General features: G+C 42.5%; 2 pseudogenes; both read right to left on the bottom strand.

The window, feature by feature from the left end:
- Window positions 1-2,793: 2,793 nt before the first annotated feature.
- Window positions 2,794-3,404, bottom strand: LOC132226294 (translationally-controlled tumor protein-like; annotated as a pseudogene).
- Window positions 3,405-18,244: 14,840 nt separating this feature from the next.
- The window catches only part of LOC132225868 (ubiquitin-conjugating enzyme E2 L3-like), a 53,212-nt pseudogene continuing 52,034 nt past the window's right edge, over window positions 18,245-19,422 (bottom strand).

Raw genomic sequence — 19,422 nt, 5'->3', positions numbered from 1 at the left:
CGGGGAGAGGTCAATGGGGGAAAAAGGAGACTTATGTAATACTTTAAACAATAAAGAATTATAATAATAAAAATAAAAAAGAATTGGAATAATTTTGGCTCACAAACCTTGAAAAAGTAATGTCTGATTTTTTTCTACACTCAGATTTGGCCTCAATACCAACTGGAGAATGGTGAAAGCTGGCCCTCAGAGTTAAGCCTCAAGTATAACACCATCCTACAATTAGATCTCTTCTGTAGGAAGAATATAAATGGTTGGAAGTCCCATATGTCCAGACTTTCTTTACTCTAGAGGACAAGCCAAAAACAGGCAGAAATTGTAAACTTAATCCCTTGCTCCTGGCAATAACAACACAAAATCTGCCAGAAGAAAAGTCAGAGGCCACATCCCTGCCCAGGGCTGAGCTGACCTTAAATTGCCCCAAGACAGATAAAGGATCTGGTCCTACTTTAGCCCAGATCTGCTTTTCACCCCAGGACATGAGACAAATTTAAAGTGATTTAGAAAAGTTCTTGGAAGACCCTGACAAATATATTGAGGTCTTCCAAACCCTTATTCAAGTGTATAATCTCTCATATAGCGATATAGAGACATCATGCTCATATTAAACTGACCTTCTCAGCCACTGAAAAGCAAGGCATACTAGAGAAAGCAAAAGAATTTGGGAATGACCATTTTCTTACTTATACCAGGGGAATAAAAGGCTCTGAGAAAAAAAGCAAGAATTTCTTTTTCTTTTTTTGAATTTAAATGCATTTTATTTTTAGACAACCTATATGACATGTTTTTTTTTCTTAAAAACAATGCCTCCGCTCCAAATGAATCAAGGCCAAAATAAATGAAGAGCTCAAGATAACATCAGTCCCATTTGTCCTAGTCTTGGTGTGTGGATGAAAAGCAGCAGCCAGGGAAAACCAAGATGGCGGCATAGGTTAACGCCGGAGATTGCTGCCTTGAACAAACACTTCAAAAAACAACTAAAAGACGGAACGGACATCATCCAGAACCACAGGAAGGCTGGCTGAGTGGAAATTCTACAACTAGGAGGAACTCAGACTCAGAGGAGGCGCAGTGCTGAAGTGAAACACTGAGGTGCGGAGTGCACATGGAGCAGGCTGGAGGCGGAGGGCGCGGTTGTTGTTTTCAATCGGGAGGGAGTTTCAGACTCTGAGCTCCAGATCTGGGCGAGTCTCTAGGAACCCAGACTCAAACGGGAGAAGCGGGACTGTCTGGCTTCGGTCGGAACTAGAAGGCAGCTTTCTCTCTGAGGTTTGCAGTGGTTGCTGGGACTCTGTGAGGCAGAGCCCCTAGGGACGGAACTCAGAGCAGCCATAACTGCTTGCTTCGGCCTGCCCTGTAGATCCCCGGGTTCCGCCCCGCCCAATCCCTGCACAGAGCCATTTGCTGGATAGCCTCAGGCAAACGCTAGATTAGCACCGCCCTAGAGATCCAGCACAGAAGCTCTCCCACTGCAGACACAGCGGACTCTCATAGCCAGTTAGCCTGGAGGTCAAATCACCCCCGGTATTGCCGACAACAATCAAGTCTTAACTACAACAAGACTGTGCACAAAGACCACTAGGGGTGCACCAAGAAAGCATAAAAAATGCGGAGACAAAGAAACAGGACAAAACTGTCAATGGAGGATATGGAGTTCAGAACCACACTTTCAACGTCTCTTAAGAACTGTCTAGAAGCCGCCGATAAATGTAGTGAGATCCTCAAGAAATCTAATGAGACCCTCGATGTTATGATAAAGAACCAACTAGAAATTAAGCATACATGGACTGAAATAACGAATACTATACAGACTCCCAACAGCAGACCAGAGGAGCACAAGAATCAAGGCAAAGATTTGAAATGCGAAGAAGCAAAAAACACCCAACCAGAAAAGCAAAATGAAAAAAGAATCCGAAAATACAAAGATAGTGTAAGGAGCCTCTGGGACAGCTTCAAGCATACCAACATCAGAATTATAGGGGTGCCAGAAGATGAGAGAGAGCAAGATATTGAAAACCTATTTGAAGAAATAATGACAGAAAACTCCCCCCACCTGGTGAAAGAAATAGACTTACAGGTCCAGGAAGCGCAGAGAACCCCAAACAAAAGGAATCCAAAGAGGGCCACACCAAGACACATCATAATTAAAATGCCAAGAGCAAAAGACAAAGAGAGAATCTTAAAAGCAGCAAGAGAAAGAAACTCAGTTACCTACAAAGGAATACCCATACGACTGTCAGCTGATTTCTCAACAGAAACTTTGCAGGCCAGAAGGGAATGGCAAGAAATATTCAAAGTGATGAATACCAAGAACCTACAACCAAGATTACTTTATCCAGCAAAGCTATCATTCAGAACTGAAGGTCAGATAAAGAGCTTCACAGATAAGGAAAAGCTAAAGGAGTTCATCACCACCAAACCAGTATTATATGAAATGCTGTAAGGTATCCTTTAAGAAGAGGAAGAAGAAGAAAAAGGTAAAGATACAAATTATGAACAACAAACATGCATCTATCAACAAGTCAATCTAAGAATCAAGTGAATAAATAATCTGGTGATCATAATAGAATCAGGGACATAGAAAGGGAATGGACTGACTATTCTTGGGGGGGAAAAGGGTGTGGGAGATGCGGGAAGAGACTGGACAAAAATCGTGCACCTATGGATGAGGACAGTGGATGGGGAGTGAGGGCGGAGGGTGGGGTAGGAACTGAGAGGAGGGGAGTTGTGGGGGGGAAAAAGAGGAACAAATGTAATAATCTGAACAATAAAGATTTAATTTAAAAAAAAAGCAGCAGCCAGTTATAATGACAGGTGATAGAGCCAAACTGACCAATTTGTTAACATTTTTCCATTTCTAAGCCATCCTTAAAGAAAATCATGTATGGGGTCACACCTTCCTCACGGTAGTCCAGCAGAACAACCATGCCATCTGGATTCATGTTTTTACCAATAAAGAACTGCTAGTTTTGAAATTGGCAAGGATGTGCGTGATTTGTTCTGTAGCCCCTGTCATAAAAGGCTTTACTCTTTCTGGTCTCTGTTCTTCAAGCTTCTTTTTGATTGATTTCATGTCATCTTTGATGTACTTCTTGTAGGCTTCTTTTCTGAAGCTGGTTTTCTGCAAGTGATGGTTCATGACAATGTCAACACCAGTGATTACTGTGCTTTCCGTTCCTTCACTCTCAGGGCCTTCAGCAGTGGCATTTCCACCAATTAGTGAGTCATCAATGTTACCCTCTGTCCTACTGACCATCTTCTCTTCTACCTCCAGGCACAGCCCGTCCATGATCTCCCAGATCTTGTAGATATTGGAGAACATCTCATCATGGCTGAGGAGATCCTGGTAGATGATCATGATGGTGGCTGGAAGGAGATGGAGGCGCTGCCTTAGCGGGAGCATGGAGCTCAGTGCAAGAATGGTGCAGCAGGAGCAGCGCTCAGCTGGCGGAAAAACACAAGAATTTCTTAACAGGACAGGAGGCAGTCCCCCTGTAGACTCTCAATAGAATCCTGAAACTGAGAGGTAGAAAATAAAGCACTGCTCAGACATAATAAAAGAAAGCCTGTCAACTACTCTAAATTAACCACCATTAACCAAGGGGCTGACAAAGACCCCTTGGCTTTTTAAGAAAGGGTCAGGGAGGCATTGGTTAAGCTTACCAACATTATCCCAGATTTAGGATTGGGACAACTAATTTTAAGAACAAATTTATCACTCAGGCTGTCCCAGACATCAGGAAGTTACAAGAATTGGCTATTGGTCCCGAGAGTACTTTAGAAGAATCTCCTGAAAGTTACCACCTCTGTGTTCTATAATAGAGACCAGAAGGACGAAAAAGGAGAAACAGAAAAAGCCAGGCCAAAACTAAGACTCTTTGTGCTGCGCTTCAGGAGAGCAAGGGCCCAGAGTCAGAGCCTGGAGACTAACAGTCAGTCCTAGTCACCTGCTACAATTGTAGTCAGGGTGTACTTATGGGCCGGAGCTGTCCCAAGGGGTGTGGTGAACCACCAGAGCCCTGTCCTGTTTATCAAGGAAACCACTGGAAGTCGATTGCCCCTGGAGATGGAGGTTCTTTGGGGCGGGGCTGGCAACCCAGCTGGCCCAAGAGGACTGATGGGGCTCGGGGTCCCCCAACCCGGCTCCTCAGAGGACTGCCACCTCCACCCAGGAGCCCCGGGGAAGCCTGACAGTGGGGGACAAGGAAATTAATTTCCTCCCCGGTGCTGGAGCCACCATCTCTGTACTCCTCTTAGAACCTAGTTAATTATCCTCAGAGGCTGAAGCTGTTACAGGCATGTCTGGGAAGCCAATAAAGAGATATTTTTCTCAGCTTTTAGGGTGTAGCTGGGGTAAGTTGTTCCTTTCCCATGCCTTCCTGACCCTTCAGAAAGCCTCATATCCACATCAGAGATAGTATCCTCCCAACCCTGAGGCTTTAGAAGGATTCAATATTCTAATAGGATATCTATTTCAGAAGCCCAAGGTTTATTGAAACCTTGTTATCATCCTTATAATACTCCCATCTTAAGGGTACCAGAGCCTAACAGGGAAGGAGGACTAGTTCAGGACTTATAACTAGTAAATAAGGCAGTGATTCCTATCCACCCAGTTGTCCCTAACCCTCATACTTTACTTAACCAGGTTCTGGAGGACACAGAGTGGTTTACAGTACTAGATTTCAAGGATACCTTTATCCGTATACCCTTATATCCTAACTCACAGTCCCTATTTGCCTTTGAAGACCCTAATAATCAAAGCAGTCAACTAACATAAACAGTGCTGCCCCAGGGTTTTTGGGAATAGCCCTCATTTATTTGGGCAGTCCCTTTAAACAACTTTAAGTCTCCCAACAGGTCAGCAGCATCCATTCCAAGAGCCATCTGTCTCGAGTAAGCCTTGAATGACAACTCAGGAGGAGAACAAAAGCTATATCACCATCAACTGAGTTACTAGATTCCTACTCATGTGAGCCTCTAGAGCAGCGGTTCTCAACCTGTGGGTCGTGACTCCTTTGGGGGTTGAACGACCCTTTCACAGGGGTCGCCTAAGGCCATCAGAAAACACATACAATTAAATATTGTTTTTGTGATTAATCACTATGCTTTAATTATGTTCAATTTGTAACAATGAAATTGGGGGTCACCACAACATGAGGAACTGTATTAAAGGGTCGAGGCATTAAGAAGGTTGATACAGTTCCTCATGTTGTGGTGACCCCCAACCATAAAATTATTTTCGTTGCTACCTCATAACTGTAATTTTGCTACTGTTATGAATCGTCATGTAAATATCTGATATGCAGGATGTATTGTTACAAATTGAACATAATTAAAGCATAGTAATTAACCACAAAAACAATATGTAATTATATATGTGTTTTCCGATGGTCTTAGGCGACCCCTGTGAAAGGGTCGTTCGACCCCCAAAGGGGTCGCGACCCACAGGTTGAGAACCGCTGCTCTAGAGGACCTGAAACCTCTCTTTTTAAAAAATCCTAGAGAATCATCAAATGCCAGATAAGTAACATACTACGGTATTTCTAGATAATCATTATTTTCATCTTTCTAACAGTTCTTATTCTGTCTTTTCATCAGTGTCATTAGAACCCTAGGCTGGAACCTGGAGGAGACCTCTCTGCCCTTGCTGGGACCCAGAAACACCTTAAGATGCTCCTTGTTGTTTTTTTAAGTTATTAAAAATAAGTATACTTTTATTTTTTTAATTTAAAATTATTTTTTAGGAATATTTTTTAAAATTTTTATTGATTAAGTTATTACATATGTGTCCTTATCCCCACATTACCCCCCCTTCCCCGCCATGCTCTCAACCACCTGTTGTCTGTGTCCATTGGTTAGGCCTATATGCATGGATATAGGTCCTTTGGTTGATCTCTCCCCCTTACCCGCAACCACCCCTACTTTCCCCCTGAGGTTTGACGGTCTGATAGATGTTTCTCTGTCTCTGTATCTGTTTTTGTTCATCAGTTTATGTTGTTCATTATATTCCATAAATGAGTGACATCATGTGGTATTTATCTTTCTCTGACTGGCTTATTTCACTTAGCATAATGCTCTCCAGTTCCATCCATGCTGTTGCAAATAGTAAGAACTCCTTCTCTTTTACTGCAGCATAGTATTCCATTGTGTAGATGTACCATTGTTTTTTAATCCACTCATCTACTGATGGGCACTTAGGCTGTTTCCAAATCTTAGATACGGTGAATTGTGCTGCTATGAACATAGGAGTGCATATATCCTTTCTAATTGGTGTTTCTAGTTTCTAGTTTCTTGGGGGTATATTCCTAGAAGTGGGATCACTGGGTCAAATGGGAGTTCCATTTTTAGTTTTTTGAGGAAACTCCATACTGTTCTCCACAGTGGCTGCCCCAGCCTGCATTCCCACCAGCAGTGCAAGAGGGTTCCTGTTTCTCCACATCCTTGCCAGCACTTGTCGTTTGTTGATTTGTTGATGATAGCCATTCTGACAGGTGAGAGATGGTACTGCATTGTTGTTTTGATTTGCATCTCTCCCGTGATTAGTGACTTTGAGCATGTTTTCATATGTCTTTTGGCCTTTCTTCTATCTTCTTTCGAAAAGTATTTATTTAGGTCAGTTGCCCATTTTTTGATTGGGTTGTTTATCTTCCTTTTGTTAAGTTGTATGGGTTCTCTTTAAAGGTTGGAGATTAAACCCTTATTGGTGATAGCATTTGCAAATATGTTCTCCCATGCAGGGGCTTTCTTGTTGTTTTGTTGATGGTTTCTTTTGCTGTGCAAAAGCTTTTTATTTTGATGTAGTCCCATTTGTTTATTTTCTCTTTAATTTCCATTGCCCTAGGTCTTAGGAGCAGTATCAGTGAAGAAATTGCTTCAGCATATGTCTGAGATTTTGCTGCCTGTGGATTCCTCTAGTATTTTTATGATTTTCCATCTTATGTTTAAGTCCTTTATCCATTTTGAGTTTATTTTTGTGTATGGTGTAAGTTGGTGGTCTAGTTTCATCTTTTTGCATGTATCTGTCCAATTTTCCCAACACCATTTATTGAAGAGGCTGTCTTGACTCCATTGTATGTTCATGCCTCCTTTGTTGAATATTAATTTAGCATAGTGGTTTGGGTCGGTTTCTGGATTCTCTATTCTATTCCATTGATCTGTCTGTCTGTTCTTGTGCCAGTACCTTGTGCCAGTTTATGTGATGTATCACATTTATTGATTTGAGAACAGTAGCTTTGTAATACAGCTAAGGAAGATGCATCTGGGATGTGTGACCCAGCAAAGGTCTCTGTCTTGCTAGCACATGGTCAGAAGGGGAAAGGATGAAGAGGTGTGGAGGGACATGAAAAAATGGAACTGAACACTTCAGAATGACAGTGTGAGTGGGCTGGCTCTGAGGAGAAATGTGCCTCCTGAGTTTTAGGCTAAGCTGCCTCCCCAGTCTGTGTTGGGTACAGCAGCAACCTGCTGACAGTGGAGAAAAGGTGACCATACTCACATTGAAAGTGAGATTGGAAAGGGGTCCCTGAATCAGAGCTCACACTGACCTGGACCTCATTACAAGACTTAGTGCATAGAATAACCCCCCCCCCCCCCCATCCCCAGACCTCTCAGTGGGACCTGAAGGGTCAAGTCCCAGAACACTTGATGTGGACTGGACTGTGGAAGAAAGGACGTTGTCCTTCCTGGGAGGAGATCAAGCCACTGGTCAGGGTGGGGTTTCCTGAAATGTAGGATGAAGAAGAGTTTCTTAGGATGGGAGTGGGGAATACACTTTTGGTAAGGAGGAGCAATCCTCAGGGTAGGGAGCTAAGTAAGACTGGGGGTGTGCATATGAGGGGCCCTTTGGCTAAGAGAGATCTGATTTCTTAGGTGTGGTGTCCTTTGTTTTCTCTTATACAATGTAATTTTCTTTAGTTGCTCAAACCTTCAATAAAGATATTTGATATCTTTAGCCATATGCTGAAAACAAGGGGACAGGAGGGCCCTGAGCAGAGGACGCTACAGCCTATAGAGGAGGCTGTGTCTACGTGTGTCACATAATGAGGGTATGAGCAAGATGAGGCAGAAAGGGACTGAAGGGACAAAACTGGGAGCAAATGGAAGAGCCAGCAGCACCAAGGAACAACTTACAAGTAAATAACTCAGGGGGTGGATCTGGAAGAAAACTTCTCTTTGCACACTAGATAATAGAGTGATATATTTCAGACTGGTCATGTGAGTGTTTAGTGGGTCTCAACCAGCATTTTTTAGAAAATGAAATAAAATTGAATGGAAAATATCCAACTGCATGCTCTAATATGTGTATTGTTTAATACAGTTATAAAGTTATACAGTTACAAGTGAAACTTTTACTTCAGTTAGATATGTGTGTATGCTGGATTCATGATGTAAAATATATTTCTTACTGTGAATTGGGATTAAAAATGGTACTAAAGAAAACTGACCTTGAAGGAGGGTGGGCATGAAGACAAATTTTTGGATTACCTTTACAAAGCAGGCAGGACAAGTAAGTGGAAGTTCCATTTTACAGATGAGAAACTGAAGAAATTACAAGGAAAGCTACCATTGATGGAGCCCTGGCCCCATGCTAAGCACTGTGCCAAGTACTGTGCTGCATTATTTGGTCTGCTTCTCAGGTATCTCTGGGTGGCATCCCATGTTCAGAGTGGAGGAAGAGCTTGTGTGACTTGCCCAAAGCTCCATGATCCCAAGGCTTTACAAGGACACACCTGGGTTCCTGACACAGTGTTCTTTGCTGCTCAAAGAAAAGCCTTTATAAAGGGTATCAGGAAAATAACATGCTGAATGCAGGTGAATAAAATAGCTCATGGTTAAATTGTAGGCATCGGTGAAAGGAGGCAGAAAAGCTTAGCCCCTCATATCACACTTCAAAGGTCACAACTGGTTTGTGTGAGAGACAATGAATGGGGTATTTCTAGGCTGAACAAAAAGTGCTGGGAACATTAACATCAAGAGCAAGGAATTTCGTCCTAGCCAGTTTGGGGTGCATGCAGGAGGAAACCAATCGATGTGTCTCTGTCACATCAATGTTTCTCTCTCTCTGTCTCTCCCCCTCCCTTCCACTCTCTCTAAAAATCAATGGAAAAATATCCTCGGGTGAGGATTAACAACAACAACAACAACAACAACAACAACAACAACAACAAAACAAAAGAAAGAAAGAGAGAGAGAGAGAGAGAGAGAGAGAGAGAGAGAGAGAGAACAAAGGAGTAGCACACAAGGATACCCTTTACTCATAAATTTTTCTCAAATGTTGACCCAGTGTTTATTGGAAACCAATTATGTGGCTGCTAGCCATGATAATGTATATGGGGAGTTAAAACATACAAACCTTCACCTGAAACCTATATGATTTTATTAACCAATGTCATCCCAATAAATTCCTTAAATAAAAACAAACAAACAAAAAACATATAAACCTTGGGCATTCAAGGCATTTAGAGTAGCATTTGCACACACATGCACACACACATACAAATGTGAACCTGCAGTGAAGTGACAGGGCAGTCAGGATGAAGGAAAATGATTGGGATGTTTCTTGGGGGCAGATCTGTAATGCTGGAGAAAAGCGCTACAAATTGTCATGGGGTTTTCAAACGGACAATTCATCTGTTTATAGTTAGTGTCATTTCATTTTTCCACCTCTAGTATGTGTGATACAACTAGGAAAGTCTCTCTGAGACAATGAACCGGTTTTAGTGATAACAGCAGAGAGAGTGATTAAATGAATTTATTTCGGAAATTCTGTGATTTATGAGATAGCAAGGAAATGGGGTCTCCCAGTAATGTTAGGAGCTGGGCAGTGTGGACTTATAGTTTTCTTGACCAGCTGTGTCCTTGCCACGTAACATGACTTTAAGACTTTCCTCCTGCCTTATTCCCTTCATTTTCTGTTACTGCCCCGACAGCTCAGTCAACCCTCTCCTTCAAGCTGGCCTGCTCATGGCCACTCTGCAAGCTGTGCTGCATCCCTGGCTCAGCCTTCCCCTCACACTCGTCCTCTTAGAGCACTCCCTCCCTTTCTCTAGAAATGAGGTTGCTTTTTAAAGAGACTAAGGGGAAGGAAATGGTAGTTGCTCACCCATATAATATTTAAAGAACTTCAGTGCCCCCTGTTGTATTGCTCTGTATGTGCCTCTGTCAGCATCATACTGTGTTTCATCCACATTGGATTGTAGCTCTATAGAAGCTGGAGCAATTTTCTTTTCTGTTCTGAATCCACAACCCACACAATGTACTGTGCAATAATTATCAACTGGATTATTAATGAAATTTATTGCCCATTTGGTAAAGTGGTGACCACAGTTGCTACCAAGCACTTTTGGATCATTAGGAGGAAAAGAGTTATGAGAAAGAAAATTATTAACTTACAAAACAATTCCCTTTTATGCCCTAGCCAGTTTGGCTCAGTGGATAGAGCATTGGCCTGTGGACTGAAGGATCCCAGGTTTGATTCCAGCCAAGGGCACATACCTGGGTTGTGGGCTCGATTCCCAGTAGGGATGTGCAGGAGGCAACTGATCAATGATTCTCTCTCATCATTGATGTTTCTATCTCTCTCTCCTTCTTCCTTCCTCTTTGAAATCAATAAAGAAATATATTAAAACAAAACAAAACAAAACAAAATTCCCTTTTAAAAAATGTGTACTTTCCCTTTTGCAGTTTTTTTGTATCACAAATAAACTTGACTATACTTTACATATATTCATGAATATAATATAATCTAAAAGTTCAAGGCAACCATAGCTCTTAACCTGACATTGTGATTTTGTTTTAAAATGAAAATACTTTATTCTGATTAAAGTAACAAGTATTGAATTTGATTTAAGTTAGTAAAAGTTGTTTTGAGTGTTTGATGCACTATACAAATAGTATACTTAATTTTTCTACCTATCAGATTTTTTCAATATGATTTCAGGACTTATTTTTACATTGTACATATTCTTTTCTTTAGTAATAATAACTGCCATTTATTGAGCATAAACTGTGTGTCTGTGCATTTCAGGTTTACAAGCTCTTCAATTCCTCTCAATAACCCAAGGAGACAAGTTGCTGGGTGGTATGCTTATGTCCAAACAAATTATTTTTTTGTTGTTAATCCTCATCCCAGGATATTTTTTTCCATTGATTTTTAGAGAGAGTGAAAGGGAGGGAGGGGTGGAGAGAGAGAGAGAGAAACATCGATGTGAGAGAGGCACATCGATTGGTTGCTTCCTTCATGTGCCTCAACTGGGACCAGAGATTGAATCTGAAACCCAGGTATGGGCCCTTGACAAGGAATCAAACCTGAGACCCTTCAGTGGGTGGGCTGATGCTCTACCCACTGAGAAACACCAGCCAGGACTCCAATACAAATTCTTATTAAAAAGCCTCCACATCACAAAAGGCTTTTGATCAGATGGGCAAGATAATCTGCACAGTGGACGTCAGAGAGCTCCCTTTCCATAACTCCACAGCTGGCACAGTGGGCTCAGGAGAAAGGGTCATGTTGGCAGGAGTAGAGATTGTGTATGGCCTCAAGAACATGAACTTCCTCTTACATGGGTGACCTAACCCTACCACTGCAGTGAAGCCAATTTGCAGCATAACAACTCTTTGTTATGGTACTATTTGTTGGGAAGACTAGCCAGCTACCTGGTGGCAGCTATACTACATTAGATCCCTCCCATCATGAAAAGAGTGGCTCTATTTATCCTCATTAGAAAACAGTAGCCTTATCCTGGATTTGTGTTTGTTTTCCTTGATTCTGTTAACCAAAAAATCATGAAGGCAATGAATGCCTTAAAACAACCCCAAAGTGTCCTGCCAACATTATTTTACAGTAAAAGGAACAAGCAATGTATTACTGCCATGAGATTCAATACCCTTATCATATATCTCATTATCCAGAAGTCTCATTATCCAACAGTGGTGTGGCATGGGCCATCAAAGACATAACACTCTCAGAGATTGGGGTGCTAGGTTGCAGGATGTAGCATGTGCCCTGAACCAAAGATCAAAAAATGGTTTTGTTCTTCCCATAGTCGAAACTCAAGGAGCTAAGAACCAGGAGATGGTACTAGATGAAATTATACCCAGTGACCCATTAACATTTTTTTTTTTTGCCTCCTATCCCCATGAATCTGCTCTCTTCATTTTTAGTACCCATGAGAGGAATGTTTCATTAAGAGACAAATTGAAATGGAAACCATATAGCTATCTGATATATCATCTCCAGTGTTATCAGACAAACAAGAAAATGGGAGTTGAAGTGTTGGCTGGGTCATTGAGCCCTCTTTCCTGCTAGACAAGGTGGAGAAGGAGGAATATGGCTCACAGGATCTCCTCCTGGGAAATGTTAAGTAGAGGGAGAGGGCTGCATGTGGATATCTGGCAATAAGAGTGTGGATTATAGTGGACTTGGGTCATTGCTTTGGTTTCCCACTCCCAAAGCTCTATCCTATTTATGAGTCTTTTTCAGTGAGGGAGTCCTGGTGGGAGAAAGGATCCCACCTTCCACTATGGAAGTCTGAACCAGCATTCCCTCTTCCTACAGGGTAAATAATCTGGTTTAACCCAGTCTTAACCTGAGTGTCACACAGATGTAGAGATGGTTAGAGACCATCTCCAGAATGGAGGCAAGTGTCCCCTAGAGCTAGTGCCCTCAGGGGTTTTATCACCCAGACTGTTTCTGAAGTGAGTCTTGGTTGGTATTCTTGGGTGCACAGAGAGACTTGGGTTTTGCCCATTTTCCAAGGCTGGTTCTCCAGTGTTCCTGTAGGCCACCTTTCAGTTGATTCCTTCTCTGCTTGTATTATCCATAGTTGGTTCTGACAAATACAGAGGGGAAGCAAGCACAGACATGAAGCCACCTTTTTTATTTTGATGCAGGCCACACATGTCTTTTTCTCCCTTCCTAAGTACTAGATGTTTTGTATATTTTAGTTTTGGATAGATAGGGGGTAGAAAATAAGGGTTAGAGCAGATAAGAAGCAAAACTTTAGGCATGAAAAAGAAAACATATCAATAATAAGCAAACTGAGGCTTGCTAATACACATTTAGTTACACCTTGCACTCAAACTGGACTAAAATACTTCAAGACAACAAAAGAAACACCAGAGAGACAAGCAAGAATTTATAGGCTAACAACTGAATTGATATAACCTCAATGGAGGAGTGGCCACTCTGTCCTAACAATATGTAAAAAGCTGAACAGACTGAAAAATCTCTAATTCTTCTTGGATCTGCAAGAGAGAGAGGGACACAGGGCAAACTGCTGCCCACAAAAATTAGAGGGGGAAAAAAGACAGGCAAAGACCAGCTTACTGAGCAGAGACTTAAAGCAGAAACCTTCCTGGGAAATCAGTGTTGGGGTAGGAAAGCCTTAACTATAATCAATGAATTTCTGGAGGCTCAGATGGACAAGTCTGAGAGTTCAAAACTCCAGAGGGACCCAGTCTTAGGGCAGTCCCCCAAATATTGTGAGATTTGCCTCCAGGAGCTCAAGCGAATTCCCATATTAAATAGAGAATAATCCCTTTGTGCTTCTGGCAGTGGGATGGGAAAAATAATTTTGAACTAGCCAGAACACTCTGTTCTTCTTAACATGGCCTTCCCTCCAGGGGCCGAGTTAACCTAAACCTAATATTCTGAGGTAGTATCAGACCCTAAACTATCCAGGGAAGGGAAATACCTAACTCTAGCTCACTCTAGCCATCCTGTCTCACCTAAGAAAATAAATAATTTAAAACACTCATGAAAGGCTTCCTTTCAAGATGGTGGAGTAGGTAAAAGTTGTACTTGCCTCCTCCCATAACCATATTAAAATTACAAGTAAACTACAGAACAACCATCATTCAGAACCACCTGAAATCTGGCTGAATGGAAGTCTTACAACCAAGAATATAAAGAAGAAGCCACATCAACACTGGTAGGAGGAATGGAGAGTCAGAATAGGCTGGTTCCACATCCACATGTGGCAGTTAAGAATGCAGAGGGATATCTTGGCTGAAGAAGTGTCCCTGAGAAGTGAAGAACCAACTATGGATAATACAAACAGAGAAGGAATCAACTGAAAGGTGGCCTACAGGAACACTGGAGAACCAGCCTTGGAAAATGGGAAAAACCCAAGTCTCTCTGTGCACCCAAGAATACCAACCAGGACTCCCAGCCCCACACCAGGACTCTCAGCACAGGGTTCCAGTGCTGGGAAGAGAAGTCTGCCAGGCACCCAAGCGGGACCCCCCCACCCTGATCCAGGACACCCTTCAGGGCAAACCAGCTGGCACCCACCCGTGCACCAGGCCTCTATCCTATATAGTAAAAGGGTAATATGCCTCCCAGCACCGGGATCAGCGGAGCTGCGAGGCCTCCCCATTGACCCTGCCTTGAGTGTGACAGGGGGCGGTGCCCCAACCCCCCAATAGGCCCTACCCTGAGCATGACTGAGGGTGGCATCACAACCTCCCGATCCGCCCTGCTCTGTGCATGACAGGGGGCGGCGCCCCAACTCCCCAATCAGCCCTGCTCTGAGCCCGACCAGGGGCTACACCTAGGGATTGCGCCTGCCTTCTGCCACCCGGGAGCAGGCCTAAGCCAGCAGGTCGTTATCTCCTGAGGGGTCCCAGGCTGCGAGAGGGCACAGGCTAGGCTGAGGGACACCCCTCCCCCCTGAGTACACAAATTTTTGTGCACCTGGCCTCTAGTATATATATTAAAAAAGAGCAAATGGTGCATATATACAATGAAATATGACTCAGCCACACATAAAAAAAGAAAAAAGAAAAAGAAATCTTGCCATCTGCCATAACATAGATGGACCTAGAGGTTTTTGTGCTGAGTAAAAAATAAATCAGACAGAGAAAGAAAAATTACATAGGATTTCACTTATATGTGGAATCTAAAACAAACAAACAAACAAACAAACAACAACAACAACAAAAACATACCAGGAATAGATTTGTAGATACAGAGAACATTTTGACAGTCATAGATGAGAGGCAGATTGGGAGATGGGTGAATAAGGTGAAGGGATTAAGAAGTACAAATTGGTAATTACAGAATAGTCATGGGGATTTAAAGTACAGCATAGAGAATATAGTCAATAATATTGTAATAATTATGTATGGTGTCAGATGGGTACTAGATTTAACAGGAGGATCACTTCATAAGTTATATAAATGTCTAATCACTGAGTTGTACACCTGAAACTAATATGATATCATATATCAACTATAATTGAAAAATAAAAAAGTTGTTTTTAAAAAAAAGATACCTGGAATTGGAACACATGATGGTAGCATAGGTAAATGCTGATACACACCACCTCCCACAACTACATCAAAATTACAACTAAAATACAGAACAACCATCATTCAGAACTGCCGGAAATCTGGCTGAACAGAAGTCCTACAACTAGAGAAGTAAAGAAGAAAGTACATTGATACTGGTAGGAAGGGTGAAGGCACAGAATGGGCTGTTCTAACACCCACATGTGGCATTTTTTTTAATCTGGAGGGATAGCGTGGCTGTGGAGGCCCCCTGTGAGGAGCAAGGGGTCCCAGCCCCACATCAGACTCCAGCCCAGGGTTTCAGAGCTGGGAAGAAAAGTCCCCATAATTTCGGGGTATAAATACCAGCAGGGATTGTGGCTGCGTGACACGGAGGCTACTGGAGACCCAGAAGTTCCTCATAAAGGACTGGAACACAGGCTTACTCAGACTCAATCCCTCTGGGCTCCAGAGCAGGGGTGGCAGCTTGAAAGAAACCTGGGACATTTGGGGAAGAACTAGATTGTCTGGCATCAGGACAAAAACTTGGGGGCAGCTTTCTCCAAGACTGGGGTGCTTACAGGGGTCATTGTTCCTGTGCTGGGACCTCCCCCATTGCAGAGCTGACTGGCAGCCATATTTGAGTTTCCATCAGTGTGGCTCACACTGTTTGTTCCAACTGGGTGATTCCCTGAGACACTGCCCCATCCATTTTGCAGCCCTTCCCAAGCTGTTTGCAGCCTGTTCTCTTTCAGGCTTCAGACTTTCCTAAAATCTCTTAAACAAGCAGCAGTGGCATTAGCAAGAGCCAACACTAGCAGCAGCCTGCCTTGCTTCACAGCTTGGCCTCACTTGGGCACATCCAAGCCCAATACAAGTAGTAGCCATCTGCAGATGGTTCTGTAGTTCCTGACAGGTGTCACCAGGCAGTGGCTGACTTTGCACCTCCCAGGAGGCCCCAGAGCCAGTGTACCCGGGGGACATCTTCAGACCATACCAGATTACAGCTATACACATCCAGAAGCAACACACTGAAGGGGCAGACTCAGTGAACACCAAAGCCCCAGCAAAGCAAGTCCTGCTCCATAGGAGTGTCTTCTGCACAGCAACTCGTTCACTGTAGTCACAGCTAGTCCTCACAGCCACTTGGCCTGGAGGTTAATTCCTCCCAGAGAAGCCAACAGCAATCAAGGCTCAACTAAAGCAAAATTGTGCACACATCCTACTCAGGGTCACACCTAGAGTTCCCAGCTCAGGTGACTGGGGAGGCTGAGCTACTGGGCCCTACAGGATACCTACTACACAAGGCCACTCTACCAATTGCAGGAGACATAGCAGCTCTACCTAATAAATAGAAACAAACACAGGGAAGCAGTCAAAATGTGGAGACAAAGAAACATGTCACAAATGAAAGAGCAGAAAAAAATCTCCAGAAAAAGATCTAAATGAAATGGAAGCAAGTAAACTACTAGATATAGAGTTCAAAACAATGGTTATAAGGTTGCTCAAGGATCTTAATGAGAGCTTCAAGGGATTTAGTTAGACTTTTAAGGATCTTAGTGAGAAATTTAAAGACATGAAAAAGGACCCAATCAGAAGACCAAAAGAAAAAAGAATCTAAAAATATGAAGATAGTGTAAGAGCCTCTGGGACAACTTCAAGCAACCAACATTCACTTTGTGGGGGTGCCAGGAGGAGAAGAGAGAGAGCAAGATATTGAAAACTTATTTGAAGAAATAAAGACAGAAAACTTTCCCCTACCTGGTAAAAGAAATAGACTTACAAGTCCAAGAAGCACAGAGAGTTCCAAACAAGAGGAACCCAAACAGGCCCACACCAAGATATATCATAATTAAAATGCCAACAGTTAAAGACAAAGAGAGAATCTTAAAAGCAGCAAGAGAAAAGCAGTTAGTTACCCACAAGGGAGAGCCCATACAACTGTCAGCTGATTTATCCACAGAAACTTTGCAGGCCAGAAGGGAGTGGCAAGAAATACGCAAAGTGATGAATAGCAAGGACCTACAACCAAGATTACTCTACCCAGCAAAGGTACAATTTAGAATAAAGGTCAGATAAAGACCTTCACAAACAAGAAAATGCTAAAGGAGTTCATTACCACCAAACCAGTATTACATGAAATGTTGAAGGGTATTTTTTAAGAAGAGGAAGAAGGAGGAGGAGGAGGAGGAGGAGGAGGAGGAGGAGAAGAAGAAGAAGAAGAAGAAGAAGAAGAAGAAGAAGAAGAAGAAGAAGAAGAAGAAATAAAATAACATGGCAATAAATACATATCTACCAACAACTGAATCTAAAAATCAAAATAAATGATTAGGGAATGTAATAAAAAAAACAGCCAATGAGCCCTAGCCATTTTGGTTCAGTGGATAGAGCTTCAGCTTGCAGACTGAAGGATCCTGGGTTCGATTCCGGTCAAGGGCACATACCTTGGTTGCAGGTTCCCCGGACATGGTTGGGGTGCATGCAGGAGACAACCAATCAATGTGTCTCTCTCACATTGGTGTTTCTCTCTCTCTCCTTCTCCTTTCCACTCTCTCTAAAAAATCAATGGAAAAATATTCTTGGGTGAGGATTAACAACAACAAAAAAAGTCCAAGATGAATAAAATAGAACAAGAGGCAAGTACACATGGAACAGACTGATGAATCTCAGAGGGAAGGGGGTGGGGGTGGTGCAGGAAGAGATTAACCAAGGATCTTACCTATGGACACAGACAATAGGATGGTGAAGGCCTGGAGTGGGGTGGGAACCAGGTGGAGGGAACAATGGAGGAAAATGGGGGACATTTGTAATATTCTCAACAATAAAGATTTTTTTTTAGAACATCTTAAATTTTTAACCCTTTCTTTACAGATTACCTAAGACCACTTTTGATGAAGAAAACTGTAGAAAGTTAGTAACTGCCACAAGCAAATGCCAGGTGGTGGCCTGTGGCATTTTTCCACAGAGACCTGCTTTGTGGGGTGTCTGAATGCATTGCTCAGGGTCTCTGCTCACACTCGCTGTAACCAATTGTGGCAGATTTTAGTTCACAGGTCTCTTTTTCCAATATTTTTTTGTAAACTCTTTAGCAGTCTTACAGATTTTTTTAATGGACCTTAGGAGTATTCTTTGTCGAGGTCAGCCTGAAGGGGGTGCTCAGTCTGGGGATCATTCACAGTGCTATGAGAGACTGAATTACTTGGTCTGTTTTTTTGCTGACTTCCAGTTTTCAGCACTAATTACTGGCAGACAGACCTGTCCCTTTTCATCAATGTTGGGGTGATAGATCTTTGTTTTAACTGTGATCTTCAGTGGTTTGAATGGGTATTCTGCTGAAAAGTTTATTTCGATTCTGAAGGCCCCCTTATCATATGGAGGGTTGTCAGGAACAATAAGCCCTTGCCAAATCAATAAATTAGCTTCATCAACCCAGCAGTGCACGAGGGTTCCTTTTTTTCCATAACCTCACCAGCAGCACTTGTCATTTGTGGATTTGTTGATGATACCCATTCTGACAGGTGTGAGGTGATCCCTCATTGTTTTGATTTGCATCTCTCCCATTATTAGTGACTTTGAGCATGTTTTCATATGTCTCTGGGCCTTCTGTATGTCCTCTTTTGAAAAGTGTAGATCCTTTGCCCATTTTTTGATCAGATTGTTTATCTTCCTTTTGTTAAGTTGTATGAGTTCCCCGTAAATTTTGGAGATTAAACCCTTATTGGAGATAACATTGGCAAATATGTTCTCCCACGCAGTGGGCTTTCTTGTTGTTTTGTTGATGATTTCTTTTGCTGTGCAGAAGCTTTTTATTTTGATGTAGTCCCATATGTTTCTTTTCTCTTTAGTTTCCATTGTCCTAGGAGCTATATCAGTAAAGATATTGCTATGACATATGTCTGCTCTTTTGCTGCCTATGGATTCTCCTAACAATAAAGATTCTTTTAAAGAAAGATACACCTTGCCCAGCTGATGTGGCTCAGTGGTTGAGCATTGACCCATGAACCAAGAGTTCACTGGTTCCATTCCCAGTCAGGACACATGTCCTTGTTGCGTGCTTGATCCCCAGTTAGTGGCATGTAGGAGACAGCTGATCAATGTTCCTATCTCTCTATCCCTCTCTCTTCCTCACTCTCTAAAATCAATAAAAACATA

Source organism: Myotis daubentonii, chromosome 2 (genome assembly GCF_963259705.1).
Source record: "Myotis daubentonii chromosome 2, mMyoDau2.1, whole genome shotgun sequence".
Lineage (NCBI taxonomy): Eukaryota > Metazoa > Chordata > Mammalia > Chiroptera > Vespertilionidae > Myotis > Myotis daubentonii.
The sequence above is the reverse complement of the archived record's forward strand: the minus strand, read 5'-3'. Positions and strand labels throughout refer to the sequence as shown.